The sequence below is a fragment of the Lithobates pipiens genome, unplaced genomic scaffold (assembly GCF_037356315.1).
Source record: "Lithobates pipiens isolate NorthernLeopardFrog02 unplaced genomic scaffold, aLitPip1_a1.2 Scaffold_16, whole genome shotgun sequence".
Classification (NCBI taxonomy): domain Eukaryota; kingdom Metazoa; phylum Chordata; class Amphibia; order Anura; family Ranidae; genus Lithobates; species Lithobates pipiens.
The window spans coordinates 389244148-389262040 of record NW_027507748.1 but is presented as its reverse complement, the minus strand read 5'-3'; positions in this window follow the sequence as shown (position 1 = coordinate 389262040).

The following is a 17893-nucleotide window of genomic DNA, read 5'->3' as shown; positions in this document are numbered from 1 at the left end:
GCACTCTCCAGATTTAGTGAATAACCCCCATTATGTCTCTATACCAGGAATCTGCAATTAGCGGACCTCCAGCTGTTGCAAAACTACAAGTCCCATCATGCCTCTGCCTCTGGCTGTCATGCTTGCGGCTGTCAGAGACCTGCTATGCCTCATGGGACTTGGAGTTCTGCAACAGCTGGAGGTTCACTAATTGCATATCCCTGCTCTATACCAATATTGCTACATTGATATTGCAGGCCAATGTGTGAAAAGGTGATTGTGATTGTCTATCATTTGAGCACGTGAATAGATTTTAATATGGGTCAAATCTTATAATATAATTGCCACTTTGGTGCAACCTTATTGCTGAGCAATGACATACACAGAAGATATCCAGTTTTTCCGCAGTTTATTTTTTTCTTCCCTAAAGCATAAGATCTTTTTAGAGCTTTTTTTTAAATATTTGTGCTTATACTGTATGTATCTAATAGTATTACTTGATTCATATTAGTCATAAAGTTTTGCATAACTGGAATTAGACATATGTCAGATTTTTTCTAAAATTACATGCAATACACTTCATAGTAATAACATCACAACCATGTTGACAGCTGAGTCTATTTTATTCTGTTCCTGACTGTGATTCACCATTCATCAGGCAAAGCAAAAGGGACATTGTAACATTGAAATAGTATATAATAATGTGAAACTAAGCTGATATACAGTAATGTTTCACAGAGCTGATAAATAATAACCTTTATAATAATATATAATCATTTATATCGTAATGCTGTATCAGTCAGTCAGCACCAGTGGAGAAGCAAATGTTAAAAGACATAAACCCTTTTTTGTTAAAATGGAGGGGATTGCCATGCTTTAGGATTATGAGGAATATAAAGAGTAAGGTGAAAAACAAATGAAGTGCAGCACACTCATTATAATCACTGCAAGTGCCTCTGGACCCCACCCATTGACACATGTTCCAGTGAAATATATATTTTCCATATATTGTGTGTGAGCAATTGTATCAAGAAACTGATATTGAAATCGCAAGCGATTGAGCAGGTCTTTATACTTGAATGAATGCCAGTGTATTGTAATGCCTTAAAAGTAGGGATGGAGAGATGGCCTAATATTCTATGGTGGTTATTTACTTAAGGAAAATCCACTTTGCACTGCAAGTGCACTTGAAAGTAAAGTTGCTGTAGATCCGAGGGGGACATGCAAGGAAAATAAAAAATAGCATTTTAGCTTGCACATGATTGGATGATAAAACCAGCAGAGCTTCCCCTCATTTCAGATCAACCCCTTAGATTTAGAGCGACTGCACTTCCAAGTGCACTTGCAGTGCAAAGTGGATTTGCCTTTCGTAAATAACCCCCTATGTATAGTAACCACACTTGTGAATTGGAGGAGTGTTGTGTCTGATTGTTCAACTTTGATAGAACAATCTCAGCTTAGGTACTTTATTTTAAAAACTCAAACCCAGATCTTTGTGGCAAACTGTAAAAATTGTCAAACACACTTTTCCACATTCTACAACTATTCAGTATGTTATTTTTCCTACGTTCTTCTAGGTTTATTTTACATTACTAAACTTAGTTTATTAAAGGATAAGTTCACCTTTAAAAAATAATAAATACACATCTTTTTGCGAGTAAAAATGTTTATTTTTTTATTTATTACTAGAAGCCTGCAAAGCATTGCACCGTGATCAGCAGATCTTGCAGACTTTCAATGTAAGGAGTCTTCTCATACCTAATATGAGCAAGCAATTACACACTGACAGGATCAACAAACTACCTAGAGAGATCAACAGAGCCCTGGTAGTTCATTGAGAACTATAAGCCGACAGCTGCAAAGGCTATCGGTACTTGTAATTCTCAACTTTTTTTTTTATTGTAATAGCGAGTGAGGGGACAAGATCCCCTACTCATTGTTACATCAGGGGGTAAGGGGGCTACTGCAACAGTAACATGTTATACTGTATGTTACACCCTGAATATGGATGTAATATGTAACATGTTATGAAAAGTAAACTTATCCTTTAAATAAATATTTTCAAGAAGATACCTATTGGTCTTTATGTTATTAATCCTTCTCTATGTTTGTCAGTGTTAATGAACACTGAGCTGCGCATTCACAGCTCAGTGTACATTTGCAGAATTGCTCTGTACCCTAATGATATGACTCCTGTGCTCATGCGTGGGAGTGACATCATCAAGGACTGGACATTAAAGTGGACAGAACCCAGAAGGAAACCTGAGAGCAGATGGATGATCCCAGAACCAGCCAGAGTATTGACATCACAAAGCTGAGGGGCATTGCTTGAAAGGTAAATCTGCCATAATGTGGTAATATAATATGGTAATATGTGATGCATACTAGTGCACTATGTCATATCAGACATATCCTGGATGTCTGATTAATAAAAAAAAATTGAAGAGTTTAATGCCACTTTAAGCACAAGTCTTGTGAACACAGGTAAACAGTCAGGATATGTTCACCGATGCCTATTGGAGTCTTATTTGGAATTGTATTATTTAAGATTATGCCCTTCATTACTCTACAACTGAAGGGTGTGTAATAGTGGAAATTAGTTGTGGTTATGCCTTAGGACATTTCTATAGAAAAATGTTCACTTTTTTATTCTTTTCTCCATTCTCATAATTAGTCTCATTCTCTAAAAGACAACAATAGGAAATTAAACTATATATGTGCTGCTATGGAGACACGTAAGTAAAAGAAAATTACAGTTGATCCTTATATAAAAAAAAAAATCCTGGTGTATCCATGACAGCATACAAATGATCAGGCTAGAAATGTTAAATGTTAAATGAAAAAACATACTTCTTAAATTGAACTGGTGGGACAGGAGCATAGATTCTGTAATGACCAATAACGGTATTCAGAAAAATACCAGTAGACAGCAATGTGCATCAGTTCAATTGAAATGTTAGCACTGCTTAATGCTAACCTGTGCCCAGATCATGCACACAAAAGTATTTACATCTGTAAAACACTTTAAAACATGCCCACACTCATCTATGTATCTATAAGTGTTGTGAAAACACAGGCATTATGTTTTTTTTTATGAAAACAGAATATTGGCAGCATGCCCGCCCTCTAATGTAAGCAGCCAGCAACTGATTCTAAGCTGTTAAAAACCTACTGAGACTGGACACTAGTCTAGTCTTTCTTGTGATCTCAAACGATTTTGAGAAGGAGTAGCTTTTCAAAAAAGCAGCTGGATGGTTAAGAGATGGCTTGTTGTAGAGATATTTTAATGCCTGTTAAGAATATATATTTCAATTGAATCTGAAATGGATATTTTGATGATAGGCAACTCCTATCCTCATATTGATTAGTGGTTCCAAATTAATAACTACTGCAGTAGGGAACAGACACAAAAGATACGCTCAGCATCTTTCCAAATAACTGTTCTCCTTTATTATGACGCATGTGAAGGTTTTTATACACATGATTACGTAGGTATCACATTAATATTACAATTGTACGTTTATGGTAACAAGGGGCGTTACATAGGCAGGCTTATTCTAATCAGAACTCGAAAGAATGCAAAACATGTACTGAAAACATTATTAGTGCCGTGTGCACAGTGAGGGCAGTGTGCAATACATATAAAATAGAATACAATTATATACAGAACCTACAAATTTCCATTACAGTCTCCTCTCTTTTGATCAATATTTTGATCACTAACCATACCTGCTATCACCTTTAACCTGGAACCTCCACACGCTTAGGTGGAGGTAGTCCTGGCCAAAGAGGCAAAAACTCCATTGTGGAGAAAATAATAGCTGAGCAGCTTTTTTCATTACAAAACGACTTTTCACTGTGAAAAACAAATGATTGATAAGACATATTTACAGAGTACTGGCTGTACACTCCTGTGGCCAGAATGGCCTTCTAGCTTAATTGCTGGTATGCTGACTTATCAGCACATGTAAACACAGACAATTCTACATAAAATGGAAGAGGTACAAAAGACAAATATGACTTCAACATGGCTAAACTACTTTTCAAATATATATATATGCCTTACAATTAAAGTAATTGAATCAAAAAGTACCCTAGACTGTTATCGCAAGAGGGAAACAAATCAAACACAGAGATTTCTTTCATTTAGTCATTTTTACAGTGTATGGTGTGGATCCAGGTGACTTTTCCTTCAAGTTTTGCAAAACTGTACATGAAATAGATGCTGTATTGAGTCTCCAAACATTTCCTTATATATAAATGTCTCTTAACAATCCACATGTCACCTGGCTTTAGTTTTAGATCCTTCCAAACTTTTAGGATCTGGAATTGGGGAGAAAACACATAAATTAGTTTGTCAAAAACCTTAAAAAATCAGCAACATTCTCTGTGAGATCCGAATGGAGGACTTCAGCTGCTGAGACAAAATATAAGCAAGTGAGTAACACACTCCCAAACCAAATCCCATAGAGAAAGAGTCCAACATCCCCCTACGGGCTTGATAAAATATAATAAAACATTCAGGCAAAAGTTTTCTAGTTTCTTACTCTACTTTGTCCGCTACATTGTAGACAGCAGGGGGTGTAAAAATAAAACTTCTAGTAAGGACTCTCCTATAAAAATGATTTCCTCTGTTACTCTCTGTAGATTCTGCACTCTGTACTTAAAAACTACTCCTGATAACACTTTTTTATTGTGGCCGTTGCAGTAGCATTTGCCACTGGACATCCAGAAAACATGTCCATACAAACAAAATACACACTCGTAAGATCCTGACTTGGGCATCTGGATATATCTTTTTGTTATCTCTGGAAGGGATGTTCAGCTTTTGGTAACACCTTTGGTAACAGGTAAAACAAGAAGTGATATGTTATAAAAACAACTGTGGAGAACCCTGGCTCTATCCCACGCTCATTTACTAAGGCAGCCATAACTACTTGTGACTGATGACACGGTCCATGTGTCAAGCTGGAGGGAAAAGAGTGTCTGGCAGACATAAATGATCACCTTTTCCAAAGTCTTGTTTCGTAAGAAGTTGCCCTCTGTGGACCACTTGTGCTTCTCGTTCTGGGGTCCTTAAAGTTGAATTATTAATCCCAGCTATACTGGGCCAGAACTCGGGTGGAATCTGTGAGTTGCACAGACCCAGCAAGTGTCCGGGGCTGTAAATGCAGCATCCTTAGAGTCACCTGGTCTGCTTCCATATGTGAGTTTTACTGTTAGTATGGCTACCTCAGCAAGAAACTGGAAGGCTGAAAACAGCCGATAAAATTAACTTGGCATGCTTGATTGGTTGATTGCTTGATTGGATCCAAATGTACGCATTTTTCATTGTTAGATTTGTACATAAACACACAAAACAAATTCATATTTTGAACCTTTCATTAGACAAACACTTAGCTATATATTTGCTGTGCAGAATGTCGGACTATTAAAAATTAAATATTTAACTAAAATAATATCTGTAACTTTGTCTAATAGCAACTTTGCATAAAGCTACAGCTCTGATACATCGGGATGAAGCCTTCATTACTGGGTCCAGCTTGCATAAATATAACAATGGCTTTTTCCTATCATGCTGTTTGTGTAAGAACTCCAGTTTCATGTTTCAAAAAGACAACTTTTTCCTGGCAATATTATAATAAATGATAAGAATACCCTGCAGTCATGCAGAGATGTCCATAAATCCAAAATATTCTTCTACTTATACCCACTGCATTATAAGGAAAAGGGGCACACCATTTCACAATCCACACATTCTGCTTTGGATTTCAAAAATAAAAATACATAAAAACAAAAGGACCAACAATATGTATGACGGACCAGAAAGCACTTGGCCATCAAAAACTATAAACCACCTGGCTGCAGGCAGCAGCTATCCTAACAGGGTGTATGGACTTGATGTGATGGGTCTGTTATATTTAAATTTTATTATTACTCTCACATCATGGACCGCACATCAAGTTATTATCAGACTTTAAGATTTCATTTCTGTAGAAAAACTTCCTTATGTATCCCACCAATCTTGGCTTTGTTAACATTATTGCAGCTGTATTCAAATTAACAACCTCATCTTAATCTTTTTTTTCTTTCCACTCAATAAATGTAAAATTACAAAATTGTTATCTTAAACTAAACTAATTAAATTTTTACCAATTTCCCCATTAACCTGGATTTCATTTCCAACCAAAGGTTGTCTAAACCAGTTTCAATTTATCTATATTTATTAATAAAATTGTTAAACTAATATTAGAAATTAATACTCATATGATAATTTCAATATCACACACTAATATATATGCACAGATAAATGTCCTTAAAGGGGGACATATTACTTAATTTTACTCAATTTCTCTCTTTTTTTTTTTTTAATGCACTGTTTCCACTATCACAGGATATTAAATTTGTGTAAGACACAGTTAATTTGTAACCTTCATTTTACCATGTTTGGAAAACAGATTCAAAAATAATTGTGATCACATTGTTTATCATTAGATTCGTTAACCCGGCACATTTTGTTATAAATGTTTTGTCTAAAAAACTGAAATTGGCATGGTGTCCTTCCAGCTTATCACCAAACTCTCATCCCAGTTACATTCTTTCAGGAGAGCACAAAGGAGGGGGTCACATCTGCGTACATGACACAAGCGATAGAACTAAAGGTTCCAGCATTCACAAACATACTCAAATATATCTCTAAAATAGCTTACATTATTCCCATTTGTACACAACACATGCATATCATTCTCTCACTTTCTTTTAACGCTTTTAATACTTCCTTGCTTAAATTTCTGCTTTCTTTATTTTGTTCTGATATCCTTTGCATCCAATGTATTGTAATACCATACTTCACTTACTCTACCTTCTATGATCAGACGGGCAGCTATAGTGCTCATCCCATCTTCCCTCTCTGACAACATATAAAGCATTCTGTTTTAACTCTCATTACTGTTTCTTGACTTTACTAGTTGTAGTGCCTGACCCCAAATTCAGCCCACAACTTAACATCAAAAAGTCCCTTTCTGTCTAGTGTTAATGTCACTCTTGATCCATCCTGCTCACATAAATAGCTGTTTCTCTAGCTGTATACTCTGCATGATTCTTTGTCCCTGTGGACTTTGGTGGTAACCCAGTTACCCTTTGTGGATCCCTGTCCACTTCAACCATTAATCTAGGGGCTCAGTATACGCGGAACCGCACCTTTGGTTCAAATATAGCGCTTCTCTTGCGCTGGGCATTTTTGAGGGTCTCTTACCCATCATTCCCTTACTTAATTTAATGCCCATAATGACTGGCCAGTCTTCTCTACGTGTGCCTATACCCTTTTGCCTCTAAACTACTTTATCTAGCAGATGTACTACATTATACTCTGTGAACAGCACTATTCTTCTCTTTCTCTATAACACTCCGATGGACAGTAGACAGTGACAACATAACATATAACCACTAATCAATACAGTTCGATTAAGGGGAGTAAAATAGGTACCCTTTGTCCCGAAAATGCCTTACCGATCAAGGAAGTCTGATAACTCAAAATGTAAGCAAAAGGCTTACCTCAGCCGGCTGATTATCAGAAATTCCCGGATCGTCTCAAGCTCCTCGTTTCGGATACTCAGGGTCACCTGATAACCCCTCCTGGCTGGCTCGCCACCTGAAATGGATATTTTGATGATAGGCAACTCCTATCCTCATATTGATTAGTGGTTCCAAATTAATAACTACTACAGTAGGGAACAGACACAAAAGATACGCTCAGCATCTTTCCAAATAACTGTTCTCCTTTATTATGACGCATGTGAAGGTTTTTATACACATGATTACGTAGGTATCACATTAATATTACAATTGTACGTTTATGGTAACAATGGGCGTTACATAGGCAGGCTTATTCTAATCAGAACTCGAAAGAATGCAAAACATGTACTGAAAACATTATTAGTGCCGTGTGCACAGTGAGGGCAGTGTGCAATACATATAAAATAGAATACAATTATATACAGAACCTACAAATTTCCATTACAAATCAATAGCCTGAGAACAGGCACACTTTAAAGGGAGTGAAGGGACAAATTGAATGAGTCCCTTGCTAGCTTACCTATGACTAACTTAAAATCCCCTTTGTAGTGCTACTCTACCACTTCTTCCTCCGCCTGAGCCACTGCAAACTATCAAGTGTAAATTCCATGTCAGGTGGTGTAGGCACTTGCACAAGAGATGGATGATGTCCTCTCCTGCATCATGTGTTTGGGCTTGGCAGTTTGTAACTCAGGTCGAGGCAGTGAATCATGGGAGGAAGTTATCTCCTTCCCATGCCTTGTAGAAAGAGCTCCATACCTGGTAGAAATGGGCATTTTGTGCTGATTTCAATTGAGGAGGCAGCAACAGGGAAGAGTTTTAAAGGGTTTTTTTAGTGAGATGAGGGGGCGGGATAGCAAGGGACATAGGGCTACATTCACAAAGCTGTATAGAGCACCTTAAAAAATGCAGTAAAATATTTTTTTGACATTTACAAAAAAACGCTGTCAAAATACCGCATGAGTTATTTTATTAGTAAAAACATGCATTATTTTAACGCCTGGTGGCAGTCGGTGTATTTATTTACAGTAGTAAATACCATGTTGTCAAGGATTGGGAGGCCACTGGTGTCCTTAAAAACCAGTAACTGTTATAGTTGTTAAAAAGACAGCTGCCATGTCCTTAACAAACAATGAGTCATCAGCTGTCAGCGGGGCTTCAGTTGAATGTAAAAAAAATAATTGCCCACAATGAAAAATTAAGAAAAAGATCCCCCAATCCATACCAGGCCCTTTGGGTCTGGTATACATTTTAAGGGGAACCCCCCACGTCAAAATGTTTTTGAAAAATCTTGCTGATAGTTGATGATTCATCAGTTGTTAGGGACGTGGCGGCTGCCCGCTCCTTAACAACATGTTATTTACTGGTTTTTAAGGACACCGGCAGATGCCTGCTCCATAACAACTATTACACATTCCATAAATAGCTCATGTTTCGAGCACTACTTAATTACATGCATTTGATTATGTATTTCCTTCTGGGAATTGAGTTTAATGGCTGTTCATGCGGTATTTACCAAATGCTTTTAGTATATTGTAGTAAATATGATGAAGTGAATTGGCAGTTTCAGGATCGCATAGGGTATTTAGGCAAAATGTGTCTGGACATCTAGATACCACATGTGAGATGCTTTTGTGAATAGAGCCATTTGTCACTGAATGGGCAAAGTAGCAGAATGTCTTTAAAGCTGTGCTGCCCACAAATAAGTATTTGCTCTAACCAATTCCGGACGGGCTCACATCTATTTACGGGCTATTTAGGGCAGAATGACTCCCCTACTTAAACACACAAATTCCTGTGCTGTCAGAGGATAGGAGACATGTCATTTGTTCCTAGTAAGTAGGAACAGCGATATTTCTCCTCACCTACTCAGTCCAATCCCCATACAGTTAGAACACACTGAGGGAACACACATTTAACCCCTGGATCGCCCCCTAATGTTAACCCTCTTCCCTACCAGGGACATTTATACAGTAATCAGTGCATTTTTATAGCCCTTATCGCTGTATATATGTCAGTGGTCCAAAAAATGTGTCAACAGTTTCCGATCTGTGTGTGTCGCAATGTCGCAATACCATTAAAAATCACAGACAACCATCATTACTAGTAAAAAAATAAAATAATAAAAATGCCATAAAAATGCCATAAATATTTCCCATAGTTTGTAGATGCTATAACTTTTGCACAAACCAATCAATATACTCTTATTGTGCTTTTTTTTTTACCAAAAATATGTAAAAGAATATATATTGGCCTAAGCTGATGAATACGGGGATACAGTATTTATCATAGCAAAAAGTAAAAAAAAATCACTATTTTTTGTTTATAGCATTAAAAATAAAAACCACAGAGGTGATCAAATAGCCCCAAAAGAAAGCTCTATTTATGGAAAAAAATGGAAGCAAATTTTATTTGGGTATATCATTAAATGACTGTGCAATTACTAGTTATATTGATGCAGTGCTAAAAGTGCTCTGGTACGGAAGATGGCTGAGCTGTAAAGGTGTCGGTTTATACTCCTTATCTATTTTCTATAAGCATAGTAGCATAAAAAAGTCATAAGAGGGCCAATGAGAGCTGCAGGGCTGCAGAGCTGGAGGCGTAGCTCTGTGTCCAGGATCCAGGAAGTGAGCAGGCAGCAGCTTCAGCTGCCCACAGTTAAAATGGATGCAGCCAGACTTAGTGGGAGGAGATTTCTGCAGCATATTTGGCAAGTACAGAATCTCAGTATAAATATAACAATATGCAAAGTGTTTGGAGGGAAGCTTCAGAATGGCAACTATATTGCTATTGCAAATGATGTGAGCAGACCGCAGTTCCTCTTTCCACTCTGAAGAAGAGACAGTCAAAGCCTTCTTGGCCGGTATGGGTTGATCATAATAAAACCACACTACCTTCATAGATACCTTAAAGTTGACTAAGAGCATAGAAAGCATCTGGGAGGTCTTCCGGTGAATCTATGATATCTGTTCAGGCAGCTATATGAAAGGTGATATTTTTGAATGATAAATTATTGTGATGCCTAAAATTATCTAAAAACACTGCTTGCTGGTTGTATGCATCTGTTATTGGCATTAACCACTTCAGCTCCGGACCAATAAACACCTTAAGGACCAGAGGTCTTTTTGCAATTTCGCACTGCGCTGCTTTAACTGGTAATTGCGCGGTCATGCAATATTGCACCCAAACGAAATTTGCGTCCTTTTCTTCCCACAAATAGAGCTTTCTTTTGATGGTATTTGATTGCCTCTGCGATTTTTTTTTTTTTGCGATATAAATGGAAAAAGAGCGAAAATTTTGAAAAAAAAATATATTTTCTTCTTTTTGTTATAAGAAAAATCGAATAAACTAAATTTTAGTCATACATTGAGGGCAAAATTTATTCAGCCACATGTCTTTAGTAAAAAAAATGTCAATAAGCGTATATTTTTTGGTTTGCGCAAAAGTTATAGCGTCTACAAACTAGAGTACATTTTCTGGAATTTACACAGCTTTTAATTTATGACTGCCGATCTCATTTCTTGAGGTGCTAAAATGGCAGGGCAGTACAAATCCCCCCAAAATGACCCCATTTTGGAAAGTAGACACCCCAAGGAAATTGCTGATGGGTATGTTGAGCCCATTGAATATTTTTTTGTCCTAAGGGATTGAATAATGACAAAAAAAAAAAATTTTTTACAAAAAGTTGTCACTAAATGATATATTGCTCACACATGCCATGGTTATATGTGGAATTGCACCCCAAAATATATTCCGCTACTTCTCCCGAGTATGGGGATACCACATGTGTGGGACTTTTTGGGAGTCTAGTCGCGCACGGCACCCCGAAAACCAATCACCACCTTCAGGATTTCTAAGGGTGCAAATTTTTGATTTAACTCCTCACTACCTATCACAGTTTCGAAGGCCATAAAATGCCAAAATAGCACAAAACCCCCCAAAATGACCCCATTTTGGAAAGTAGACACCCCAAGCTATTTACTGAGAGGCATGTTGAGTCCATGGAATATTTTATATTTTGCCACAAGTTGCGGGAATATTACAAACTTTTTTTTTTTGCACCAAGTTGTCACTAAATGATATATTGCTCACACATGCTATGGGCATATGTGAAATGACACCCCAAAATACATTCTGCTGCTTCTCCTGAGTACGGGGATACCACATGTGTGGGACTTTTTGGGAGTCTAGTCGCGCACGGCACCCCGAAAACCAATCACCACCTTCAGGATTTCTAAGGGTGCAAATTTTTGATTTAACTCCTCACTACCTATCACAGTTTCGAAGGCCATAAAATGCCAAAATAGCACAAAACCCCCCCAAATGACCCCATTTTGGAAAGTAGACACCCCAAGCTATTTACTGAGAGGCATGTTGAGTCCATGGAATATTTTATATTTTGCCAAAAGTTGCGGGAATATTACAAACTTTTTTTTTTTTGCACAAAGTTGTCACTAAATGATATATTGCTCACACATGCTATGGGCAGAAGTCAAATTACACCCCAAAATAAATTCTGCTGCTTCTCCCGAGTACAGGGATACCACATGTGGGGGACTTTTTGGGAGCCTAGCCACGTACGGGACCCCGAAAACCAAGCACTGCCTTCCGGATTTAAATCTAAAATGCTACCAAAAAACCTGTTAGCGATGGCAGGGATCAGGCCTGACTCTGCGATCGCTGCAGTTATGTGTTTAGTGTTTTGTAAGTGACAGTGATCGATCGATACTGCACTTGGGTGGGCTGGGCAGAGGGGCAAAACGCAGGTGCTAGCAGGTATCTGGGCTGATCCCGCTAACAATGCATTTTTTTGGAACCCTAAACTGCTGGGGACGCTAGTATAGATCTGATCAGATCAGATATTGATCTGTTCAGATTCTATAGCACCACGGGAGGTGTATGCTTTGCGTGTGGGTGTTAGCGGTACTGGCACTAACCTAGCGCTGCCTGGGGCGACGCAGACCCTGACCCTAAAACCTAATTGATATCACCCGCCGGGTGATCAGGGGGTTAAACCTTTATTGGGTAATAAATGGTGGGTGCCCTGATGCTATAAAAAACAAACTAACCAGAGTCACCCGTAACACTTATACGGTGATCAGTGGTGAAAGGGTTAACTAGGGGCAATCAGGGGGTTCAAATTTTTATTAGGTAGTATATGGGGGTCCCTGGCGCTATATAAAAACCTGACGGGGAACCTAAATAACTAACTGGCTAACCAGCGTCACCAGTGACACTTATACTGTGATCGCTGGTGAAAGGGGGTGAAAGGGTTAACTAGCGGCAATCAGGGGGTTAAAACCATTATTGGGTAGTATATCGGGGTACCTAGCGCTATAAAAACCTGGCGGTGAACCTAAAAAAATAACTAGCTACCTAGCGACACTGATGCAGCGATCAGAAAAATGATCGCTTAGTGACACTGGCAAAAGGGGGTGAAAGGGTTAACTAGCGGCAATCAGGGGGTTAAAACCATTATTGGGTAGTATATCGGGGTACCTAGCGCTATAAAAACCTGGCGGTGAACCTAAAAAAATAACTAGCTACCTAGCGACTGTAGCGACACTAATGCAGCGATCAGAAAAACGATCGCTTAGTGACACTGGCAAAAGGGGGTGAAAGGGTTAACTAGCGGCAATCAGGGGGTTAAAACCATTATTGGGTAGTATATCGGGGTACCTAGCGATATAAAAACCTGGCGGTGAACCTAAAAAAATAACTAGCTACCTAGCGACACATGCAGCGATCAGAAAAATGATCGCTTAGTGACACTGGCAAAAGGGGGTGAAAGGGTTAACTCTAGGGGCAATCAGGGGGTTAAATCTTTATTGGGGGGTGATAGGGGGCTACCCTGGACCTAACACTAACTGTCCTGACAGTTTTTACTGTCACAACTGACACTGAATGCATTGATCAGTAAAGAAATGATCAATGCAATCAGTGACACTGTGACTGGGGGGGAGGGGGGGCGGGGGTGGGGGGATCGGGGGGCGATCGGGGGGGGGGGGGGTCGGGGGGGGGGTCGGGGGGGGTTTGTGTGCCTGTGTGTACCTACATGTCAGTGTAGTGTTGGTGCACACTTACTATTAGTCTTCTCCTCGTAGTCCGGTCAAAAAGACCGCCCCGAGGAGAATGACATCACTTCCTCCTTCCTGTGTAAACAATACACAGTGGGAGGAAGCTTCTCATTGGCCAGGAGCGATCCAGAGGGGGTGGCCGAAAACCAACGGCCATCCCCTCATCACGGAGCACTCCTGGAGCGAACCGGACCGTCGTATCCAACGGGAGGGGGTCCGATCGGACCCCCCACCCGCTGGAAGGCAGGCACGTACATCTACGTGATTGTGCCTGCCTGTGCCATTGTGTTGACGTACATTGGCAATACGGCGGTCCTGAAGTGGTTAATCAATTCTACGTTTCTCTGTGTCCCCATCAGTAAACAATTCCTCCTTGCCCATGTAAGTTAGCAATCACCTTTTTATTCACTTGAATACGTACTTCATTTCTCTTGACAAATACTTTGAGGAGTCATAGAGGTTGCTGGATCACCACTGAACTGAGGTAATCCATTTCACCTGTATCAGCAGGAATATTCATCATCAGAGTACTCATCAACGTGATGATCCCAACCAAGGAAAATTGCAGATTATGCAATTGTCATATTGTCATATTACAGTGCTTAGCAAAAATGAGCACCCAAACAGATTTATCAGAAAACCTTTAATTTCCTTTCAGAATCAACATTTTCTATAGGATACTATACTACAATATACTCCCACAATTGTGGGCCATTAATTGCAGCTGAGATTTGTTAATTTACACACACAAAAAAGTATTTTTCCTTACAAATTCATTCAAGACCATGTTGCAAAAATGAACACACCCCAAAAAAAGTCTTAGGAGCAAAGCTACATTTTAGACAACAAAATCCTAATTAACAATAATTTAACTAAAGGTGAGTCTAATTATTCATTAAACAGGTGTCCAGCAGACAGTTGATTCAAAAAGTCATTACATGGAAGAGAAATGTCTCAAGGCCTGGGCAAGAAAATAATTTTTTCACACATGAAAGGTGACAGTTATAAGAAGATCAGCAAAGCTTTACTTATCAGCCAGAATATTGTAGAAAAAGCAATACAAAAATGTAACAAAGATGGGACTGCAACCATCTCATAGAGATGTCCAGGCCATCCAAGGGAGTTAACTCCTCGACAGGCACAAAGGTGAGGAGTATAAAGAAAAATGAATGGTGCCTACAGTGAAACATGATGGTGGTAGTGCCCTTCTGTGGGGCTGCATGAGTGCTGCTGATGTCGGGGAGTTGCATTTCATTAATGGTATCATGAATTCATAGATGTACTGCTCTATATTGAAAAAGAAGATGCTACCATAACTCCATGCCCTTGGTCGTCGTGCACTTTTTTAACATGACAATGATCTAAAACACACATCTAAGGTCACTGTTGCATTTCTGAAGAAGAACAGAGTGAAAGTGATTCAGTGGCCAAGTATGTCTCCTGATCTGAACCCAATCAAACACCTATGGGGAATTCTGAAGATACAACTCTCCATCCAGCATCCAAGCTCTAAAAGAGATTGTTCTTGAATAATGGAAAAAGATGGATGTTGTAATATTTCGTCAACTTGTTCATTCCATGCCTAGAAGACTTGATGCTGTCCTTAAAAATCATGGAGGTGATACAAAATACTAGATGTGGTGGTTTTTGTTGTGAGGTGCATTCATTTTTGCATCAACTAGTTTGAGTAAACCTGAAGATTTTGTATATCTAAATTATTACCCTTACTTTCATATAATGGAGCTAAACAAAGGTTCTATAAAACTAAAAATGTTTTAAATTGTTCTTGTGCTCATTGAGATATTGATTTAAATCCTATTTTTGAAAGGGGGTGTACTAATTTATGCTGAGCACTGTAAAAGTGAAAATATTTGATAAGTTTATCTGTGTTGGTTCATCACAGAAACTAGTATGAAGGCTTTGGCAATCATTATTTGTAACTGGTTCCACTTATTTTATTATTTTACAGCTCTATTCAAAAAAAAAAAAATAATAATAATATATCATATAGAATCATGTTTCACTCCTAATTTTCCTGTATCATAAAACTCTCACTTTTTGCACCAAGTACACATAAGTTACTTTTATAGGATTTTGTTGCCTTAAATCTGGGAGCCATGCAGTCCGAGCTGCTTTAATTCTTCAGCTCCTAAGAGGATTACAACTGTTAAAGCACAGCCGCCTTCACTGATAAACAGCACCAGCAGCATAACTAGCACATCAGGATTAGCTCAGTCGCATCTTGCTATTACATACACACTCTCTCTCTCTTTAAGATAGTCACCCACTAGCTGTCTCTGATAACTCAATGTTTCTCTTCTATCCTCCATAGATGCCTTATTCACATCCCTCTTTTCATTCTAACTGAGCATATCCGCTCCAGGGCAACATTCAAACTTGAAGATCAGAAGGGACGAGACCAAAAAGCTGCAGCTTCCAGGCAAAGCCACAGCAGTTACTCTTCATGCATTTAATTTACATTGGTAATGCAGCACCACTGCTTCAAGAAATTAATGTGACTCCTATTGCAATTAAACACTACAATTATCATCAAGAAATAATGCCTGGGGAATGTAAGAACACACACTTGATGTCTGCCATAAAATCTCACAGAACTACTAAGTGTTGTCTATTTCCATTTTCAATTCGCAAATTGCTAACGCCAATATATTCATGGAGATACAATTTTAAACAGATATCATTAAATTCAAAGACATATTGCTCACTTGCTTCTATCTGAACTCCCTTTTGTAGAATTTTCACAGCCAGGTGAAATAGACATTCACTGAATTTAGTAGCGGATCTTCCAAAACTTTTATTTGCTGTTCCATTTAGATGCACTATTCATAAGCTTTTACCAACTCTAAGGCTGGATTCACACCTATGCAGTTTTAGTGCTTTTTGCATTTTGCAGATTTGCACTACAGCCCATTTAACATGGTTTCCTATGGAAAAGCAAATCTGCAAAATGCAAAAAGCACTAAAAACGCATAGGTGTGAATCCAGCCTAAAAGCTCAAGAAACCTTATTCGCAAGGTATAGAGCATTGTTCAGCAACTTAACGCAACCAATAAGAATGAATAGGGCTTCTAATTATCATACATAGCACATTAGGAATTTGGTTTTTACTGATTTACTATACATTGGAAATTTTCATTGCACTCCTTTATTGAGGTAGCCATACTTTAAAGCTTGAAGTATAACTGAAAAGCATATTTATTTTTTAATTCTGGATGCTAGAGTGGAGAGGATATAGAACAACTGTCAGGTCTCTGAATCTCTCTGAAGTATTTGGCCCCATCAGAGAGATTCACCTTATCTTTCAACATTGGTTTTGGTGACCCTCCTTTGGAGGGATTTCTTCTCACTTCCTGCCTTGCCTATGGGACAGGAAGTGAAGGGAATTCTCCCCAATGGGAGTGAAAACAGATATAAAAAAAAACCCTAACAGAGGTTATAATCCTCCCTTACACTATCAAAAATATGAATACATGTTTGCCTTTCTACTTTAACTTCAAGCAGATTTAAAATACACAAATCAATGCAGATCTGTATTAATATATAGAGTGCCTTGCAAAAGTATTCACCCTTCCTTGGCGTTTTACCTATTTTTTTTACATTACAGCCTTTAGTTCATTGTTTTTTTTAATCTGATTTTAATGTGATGGATCAGAACACAATAGTTTAAGCAAAATTTGAAAAAATATAGAAAAATATACATAAAACAATTTTTCAGAAATAAAAACTGATAATTGGCACGTGCATATGTATTAAACCCTTTGTTATGAAGCCCATAAAAAGCTCTGGTGCAACCAATTACCTTCAGAAGTCACATAATTTATGAAATGATGACCACCTGTGCGCAATCTAAGTGTTACATGATCCATCATTACATAGACACACCTTTCTGAAGGCCCCAGAGTCTGCAACACCTAAGCAAGGGGCACCACTAACCAAACATTGCCATGAAGACCAAGGAACTCTACAAACAAGTAAGGGACTATGTTGTTGAGAAGTACAAGTCAGGATTAGGTTATAAAAAAATATCTGAATCTTTGATGATTCCTAGGAGCACCATCAAATCTAACATAACCAAATGGAAAGAACATGACATAACAGCAAACCTGCCAAGAGACTGCCACACACCAAAAATCACGGACCGAGAAAGGAGGGCATTAATCAGAGATGCAGCACAGAGACCTAAGGCAACCCTGGAGGAGCTACAGAGTTCCACAGCAGAGACTGGATTATCTATACATAGG